The sequence below is a fragment of the Anopheles aquasalis genome, chromosome 3, assembly GCF_943734665.1.
Source record: "Anopheles aquasalis chromosome 3, idAnoAquaMG_Q_19, whole genome shotgun sequence".
In the NCBI taxonomy this organism is placed as follows: Eukaryota; Metazoa; Arthropoda; class Insecta; order Diptera; family Culicidae; genus Anopheles; species Anopheles aquasalis.
This window is the reverse complement of record NC_064878.1, coordinates 50318549-50326048: the sequence shown is the minus strand read 5'-3', so window position 1 is coordinate 50326048 and position 7500 is coordinate 50318549. Positions and strand designations below refer to the sequence as shown.

The window sequence follows — 7500 nt, the reverse complement described above, 5'->3', positions numbered from 1 at the left end:
TCTTGGATCACTGCGCGCGTTGCGGTAGAGAAATTGAAATGAGCACACGAACGGGTGGCGGGACCGTTGGCATGCGGTTTCACTGGCATCCAGCACGATCACCCACGATGGTTGGCCGCTGGTCTGATTCACAACTTTCACTGTGTGCCAGCCGCAAGTATGTCAACTGGGAATGATTAACACTCCCAGCACGGGGACAGAAAAGGGATTCTATTCGACGTCACAAGCCGTGCTGTTACAAGACGTTTCAAATCTCTTCGACCGCAATAAGAACCCGTACTGGGCGTACTGGAAACGAGCGAAGTGGAACGGTACATTGGCTTCACGATTATGAACCTGGAACATTCCAGCCACGGCAAAAAAAAAACCACGGCTGTTCTACCCGAGCGAGCCGAGTATATGATCACGCCTGCGGATGCGCTCAACTCTCCGCAGCAGCAGCAGCAGCAGCAGCAGCGAGCAGCACTTGCTTCGAGTTTCCTGCCTTACGCTTCGCACAAGTCTTTCTCGTCTCCCTTTTCGCTTCGCATCCATCGCTGATGCTGCTGCGTGCCTGTGCGAGCGTGTGTTGTCTCAGGTAATGGTACGGCGACACGATGGAACGAAGAAAGTACCGTTACAACCCACGCGCTGTTGCTTCGTTCGAACGTTCGTTAGCGTGCTGCGGTGAACCGTGCTTCTTGCTGAAGACGAAACTGTCTTCACTGGTAAGCCTACCTTTGTTTAAAGCGTTTTTATTGGCCCAAACACTGTAACTTTAACTTCACTAACTCTTCGCAAGCTGTCTTAAAACACACGATCGTGCATCAATGCACTTTTTTGCTCCGGTTTCTTCGCCTAACAGACACTGGATCGTACAGATGATCGTTGACCGTGGCGATCGGGCCGTTGCTTCAAAATGACGATTCCCCGTTGGTGCTGGCGAACGAACGGGCTACTGGCGGCACGATGAATGAACTGGCACGAAGGATGAACACAACAACGGCGCCGAAGTGCATGAAATATGGTATAACGTGAGATTTTTACCGAAATGGAATTATGCTGCTTCCATTTCAAACAGATCATTTTCGTGTTCAATGTTAGGATGAATTACGGCCTTAAATACTGCCTCAGGAGCTGTTATGTAAAGGTTATCAATTTATGTTTGGAATTTTTACAATTTTACAACGGGATGCGAGGCAAACAAAAAAAGGCCGAGCGTTCCGTACTATCTTGTAGCGGATTGCATACTTTTGTGGATTATTGTTGGAGAGTGAAGATTTCAATAGCTCTTCATACATATTTATTAAATAAGGAACTGTTTTCTGAGTATCTGGAAGGATAGATGGAGGGAAGGAGGAAGGTTGAGCTATACACACCTCACATTAAAACATTCCATTAGGGTCAACTTCATGATGGTCTAACAGGCTTAACAAAAATACTGTGATGTATAGTAGATCTTTTATCTTTTTATTTCAAGGCTTCTTTTTTATTCAAACCACAGTAAGAGGTACCAAATAAATGCAAGATCTTTATGTAGGATACATTCATATGAATAACATCTAAGGTCCACTAGGTAATGAATGAATTACGCGATCCTTTTTATCAATCGCAGAATGTTGTGTTTGTTAAAGTAGCCATCAACTTCGATTATCTTAGTCATTGCAGCATACAACTCCCATTTTAATTGGATGTGGAAAAGACGAATTTGTCGAACAAGTACTATTGTTGGTTTCTACACCGATTTTAATAATGTTTTTTCCAAGGTAGATTTTCATGCTACGTATATCGGAACAGACTATGGAGCTATTCCAAATATTCATGACTTTTAAGTTTGGAAACTTTTTGGGCAAGTTGCGTAAGCGATGCAGTCGGTTGTAATGAAGAGCTATATTCTCAAGTACAGGCATATCCCAGAGGTTGAAATCTATGTCAGATAAAACATTTTGCTCTAATTGTATTTCCCTGAGAGCGGGCAGCGAAACCTCGCGACAAGGAATAGGATTCAGTAATGGTTGACAATCTGGTAGAATAGTATGTAGTCGATTTCTAGCAATGCGCAATGATGTTAGTTTGCGGAGGCCTTCCAACTGTTGTAGATCGAGCACGGTTAGTTGATTGTTATCGATGGCAATGATGCTTAGCTCCGCTAAATTATCGATCCCGATAGGCAGCTGTGTTAAATTATTCATACTCAGAGCAACCATGCTAAGCTTCGGCGCAATCCAGTTGGAGACGTTCAGCTGCACTAATTGATTCCTTGACAGTTGAAGATAATTTAGCAATGGTAATGCAACAGGTCTGTTTGCGACGATGTGCTTGAGTCGATTATGATTCAGATCGAGTTCACGAAGTCTCTTGAATGGTACAAAGAACTCCATATCGATGAATTCCAGCAAGTTGTACGGCAACAGCAGTCTCTCGATCGGCAAAATCACCTTTAGATCTTTGCTCACCTTAAGTCGATGCAGATTATTATACTCCAAGTAGACGTCAGTGAGACGGTGCATGCCTTGTAGAGGTTCCACACTGAGGGTATCAACAGCACTATTTCGTATAACCAAATACTTCAACCGTTTCAGATGCCGCAGAGTGGTCGGTATCCTTCGTATGGCACTCTTGTCAACATTTAACGATCGCAGGGCATTATTTGCAGCCGAGACCCTGATTGTTTGCAGTTGTGGAGCCGACTTTACTGATATTTCGTTGAACTGGCTGTCTGCCGGTATGCGCAGGATCTTGTCGTGGTACATCTCATAAGTGACACTCTCTGTAATTCTGCCTAACAATCGTGTGACCTCACCATCCGGGTGTAGCATGGACAGACTATCAACTTGCAACATAAGCACGTCATACACGATTGGTGAGCGGGGCACCGGTCGAACTGTCCTCGCAGAAATGTTGAGCACATCGCACTGTGATCGCGGTTGTTTCATTTCAATGCATGATAGATCATCGGACCAGCAAGAGTGTCGGTACCAGGAATTTGCTACGAGTATAATAGGAACTGGGTAACTGAACAATGAGCACAAGAGATATGCTGAAGGCAAAACCTACCGAAAAGTATCCACATCAAGATCAAACCGCTTTGCATGATAAGTATCTTACGAATGTCACGTCGCGTAACAACTTGTCTTGAAATGTACGGAGTTCGATGACTGCAAACATACATAATGGTTTCCTTTTCGTCCCAAAATCTGTGGTCCATCAAAAGCTATCTATTATTCACACATTGAGTGGTGCTACCATTAACAAGTGATTGGAAAACAATATTGCGATACAAAGACACTGAAGCAGGTTTCTCGTTCGTGGTTGCTGGCATGGGCTGTAACGTGATTTCGGAATCAGGATTCTGATGAAAGTAATCGACTTATATTATCTCCATTAGTCAAAGGATAATGAAAGGCATTACATTGCCCAACAATACTCACTGTAGTGCTTCAAATCAACCATATGGAATTCAACTGTCGTAAATACTACCAAACGACAACGCACAATGGTACATATTATTTGTCCACTACGATACTTTTGTTTATTAATAATAAAGTTTGATAAATGCTTGGGCCGGAGCATCCACTGCCGTTGTCGCTCGATTAAGGTTATTAGGTTACATTTCTTTCTCGCATCGTGTTTTTTTCTCTCTCGGTCTCTCTTAACTCCCCCCCACTCTTTGTGCCTACACTACAGACAGAACGATTTTACAGGCCATACATGCTAAATGCATCGTTTATATGCTATGCTTCCGTGGAACGGCAACGGGTAGGGGATGAAGGATGTGGATGGGAAGGCTAGTGTTTTACATTCGTCTTTGTCGACGTCGGTCGGTGCCGCCCGGGCGTACCCGGCACTATCGTGGTTTTATCTTACAGGACCATGCACGGATCGCAATGCCCGGGAACGCCTACCATCGTAATATTGTATCACATTTTCAGAATGACGAAAGTAATGGCAAAAATAAAACCCCAGACGCGTTCGCGTTCGCGTTCGCGATCTCCCGTTAAGCTTGGGTTTTTGTGTGTACATTTGGTTCGATTTACAATGGCCGCGCCTTTCTTGTTTCTTTATTACTAAATATTTTCTGGCGTTTAAATTTGCTAGACGTTTAAATGTGTGTTTGTGTTTGTATATATAGTTGGATCGCAGATCTACAAGCTGCTTGCTTGATCGATCGCACGCCAAATCCGATTTATCAGAGTAGCCGCTGCCACTTATTCACTTCCCATTTACTGTTGCCATGGAATTTCCTTTTAGCTACGGGGAGTAAAATAACGTGACTGTTATAGGGTTTGCTTTTTTTCTTCTTCATTAATCTAGTGTGCTCTCCAAACGATTCTACTTTTTAGTTTTTCGATTTTCATTTCAAACAGGAATATAGTCATCGCTTGTAATTAGCCTACTTTCACCTAAAACGCCACTAATGGAAGCAAGTAACAACTCAGGGGCATCCTTATAAAGTTTTCTCGGTTGCCTATTTACATGCCGCAATGGAAAATCGGTATGCAACTGCATGGAACGGGCGGCTACCACCACTACCAGCTAACAATCAACTTTTCGAACAAATAAAACGGCATTGAACCATACACGCGTACTGTATACCTAATGAGGGAGGAACTTTCTGAACGGCAGAGCGCTGCATATGCAGTATGCTAGGTCTAGGTCGGTGCGATCGGTAGCGAGCTCATTAAACATTTACTTTCAAGCGCTAGCGTAGCATTCAAACTGAGATGCTTGTTAGCGGACTAATTTGATTTGTTTTCCTCACTTACAAGAGCATGAGGCTTGGCCTTCCGTTAGCAGACCGCATGCAAGTAGACAATCCGATTGGAAGGACTCTCTCCCCCGCTCGTTCTCTCTCTCTCTCTCTCTCTCTCACAAGTAGCATCTATTATGGCTTGTTTTATGCTTCTTTTCTTCCTACGTTCTCCTTTTTCCCCGCTTTTTTCCACGCTTATTTGCACATGCGTGTGGGATTTGTGGTCTCTAAATGTTGCTTTCCAACCTCCGGCTCATCACCTTCTATTTTGTCCCTTACGATTAAGTTTATGTAAAGCTCTTGTACCATTTTCTGTGATCCCTTTATTTTTATGTAAAGTTATCATTTATATTCAAATTGTCGTTCAACGAAACAAAAACGGTGAACGTAAATGTTCGAAATGTTTCTCTATCAGTACGAAGAAAGATGAAAGAAGGGTGCTTGCGAGAGGTGTCCAAAAACATCGCTAACAAAATTGGCGAAGTGAAAAGATTTACTTTTAAGCTCACCAATAACCGTTCTGCTAAAAAATATCGGCCGGAAGCCTTTGACGCACGCATAGGAAAAAGAATGGTGAACAATTTGCGAAACTAGCTAATGAACATTTATGATAAAATTAGCAACTTGGCAACTGAACGGTGCTGAAGGCTGTTCGTGAAACGCAACGGCTAGGACGGCTTTAGTTCTGTTCGATTTGTTCATTTGGCCCCGCTGCCCCGTGGCCGTCTCTGCACTGGGACGGGATACAGAAACAAAATCCTTGCCAACAAGCACTAATCATACTACAACGCTAACAACGCGCTCTAAGCTCCATTCAAATTCACGAGAAAACCAAAACAGGGAACACAACGATGCGATGCGATGCGATGCGATGCGATGCGATGCGACGCACACTGACACTCAGGCACACGATCAACAGTGTACTACTAGTGGGGAAGGCAATGGAAATGAAAAGAAACATGTGGAAACATGTGTTTCACCTAAACAGAGGTTCCATCGTACGAAATGCCTTAATGCTAGAGTAGTGGTTAGGTTACGAGACGAGACAATCGCTACGCTCTTCTTAAACACTAGACTTGGGCTATGCTGATGCTGATTCGTAATCTGGGGGCGATATCTATTTCTTCTGCTACTTATACATTAACCGATGGCCAACCGCGGGGCCTTGTTGTGTGTATGTGGTGTGTCCATTGTTTTGATCACCGTCAGCTACACTGCAATCCGGCGCAAGGGGTTTTCAGTAGCCCCCGCTCTCTCCTGTGCCCTGTGGATCTGCCGGTCTGGGACCGTTTTCAGCCGCGAGCGGGCGCGTAGGCTGTAACTGTTCGTTAAAACTGTATTTCCTTTTGGTTTACTGAAATTTACAACGTTTTTTCCGTCTCTGTGTTGTGAGTTTTTAATCCTCGTTATATGTACACGTTCGGTTGTACGCCGGCAGGGCGTCAAAAGCAAAAGGGAAGCGAAACTTATCCAACTAAAAGCAGAAAACAAAACCCCTCCCGGCGGGAGGGAGAAATTAAAACATTACGGATTTATTTCGGTGATAAAAAAATATAGTGAAAAACATTCGTAACAAGTTAACGCACTAGAACGTAGAAAAGTAATAAAGAAAGCGAACGAACGAACGCTAAAATACATCAACACAAATCATCATTCGAGGACGGTAAGGCGTCGTCATGGGAGAGAGGGAAATTGAAATAATAGTTCGCCTCAAGACGTGCTTACTCTCTAAAAGTAACTACACTTAGCTTCCGCTTAGCTCCATTCACTAGCGCATGTTCGACTCTGCTTCCAGCGTTGGAGTTTGCTTTCTTATAGTTCGTATTATCTAGATTTTGCTTCTGGTCAACGTGCATGAAGGCATATTTTCTGACCTTCTAAAACCTCCTGCCCACCCTTCGAATATCACTAGTGTATTTTGATGGCGTTCGCTTTTGTTCTCCACTCCAGCTCACACTCAACTCACCGTGGCTTAATTACACTTTTAGCTACACTTCACGTTAGTTGAGTTTTACTTTTTACCTTCTTTTCGCTCTCCAGCACTCTCTCTCTCTCTCTCCCTCCCTATCTTTGTTTTTCTAGTATTACGTCGTCTTTCGCTCGAATTTAATTTATTTGTGCTAGCCTTTGTTTTGCTGTGCCAAACCACACGAACGTTAGTGTTTGATTTCGTGTTTTTTTCATGTTTCCATTTCGTTCTCTTGGTAGCATGATGGATATCCTCTGTTTCACTGCACAGTGTCACTATTCGCTCATTATTGTCTTTACATGTGTTACACGCGGGTTGCAGGGAGCTAGTGTTTCGTCCATCGTCGCGTTCGTTTTTTTTTGTTCACTGTTCCTTTGAAATTTATATATTTTCCTCTCTTTTGTCATGTTTCTATCCTGGCTACACTGTTGTAGTTACAATTAATTGCCCCATTTCGGTCGCAAAGACAGTAAGGATAGTTCTGTTTTTTTTTGTTTTCTGATTTACAGGTCTAGAAACCGAATGTGTCCCTTTCCTGGGCAGAGTGTTTTCTACGACGAATCTGTAGCCGTACCTCGGTTGGAGTACATGAGCGAAGCGAAGTTCTTATTGTAGTAGTGTATCCGCCAGAGTATCGTTCAAGTATCGGCTCGCTTATATTAATAATTGACATTTTTTGTTTTAATATCAATCCCGTGCTGCACCATCGGCATGCTCGCACCAGTAGCTTCTCGCTCTCTCCCTACCACTAGTTCTCTCTTTATCTTTCTTAACGATAACCATATCCGTTTGCTGGATG

General features: G+C 43.4%; 2 protein-coding genes across 19 annotated transcripts in view; both read right to left on the bottom strand.

Annotated features, from left to right (window-relative positions):
* LOC126578497 (dnaJ homolog subfamily C member 22) overlaps positions 1-880 on the bottom strand; it is a 2815-nt gene extending 1935 nt beyond the window's left edge. The window contains exon 1 of the mRNA XM_050241116.1: positions 718-880. The gene's annotated coding sequence lies outside the window, so the exon portion shown is untranslated. The remainder of the gene's footprint in view (positions 1-717) is intronic.
* Positions 881-3500: 2620 nt separating this feature from the next.
* LOC126578492 (potassium voltage-gated channel subfamily KQT member 1) overlaps positions 3501-7500 on the bottom strand; it is a 161215-nt gene continuing 157215 nt past the window's right edge. For all 18 annotated transcript variants that reach the window (XM_050241095.1, XM_050241099.1, XM_050241094.1 and 15 more), the window contains one exon: positions 3501-7500. This exon is cut by the window's right edge and continues 1506 nt beyond it. The gene's annotated coding sequence lies outside the window, so the exon portion shown is untranslated.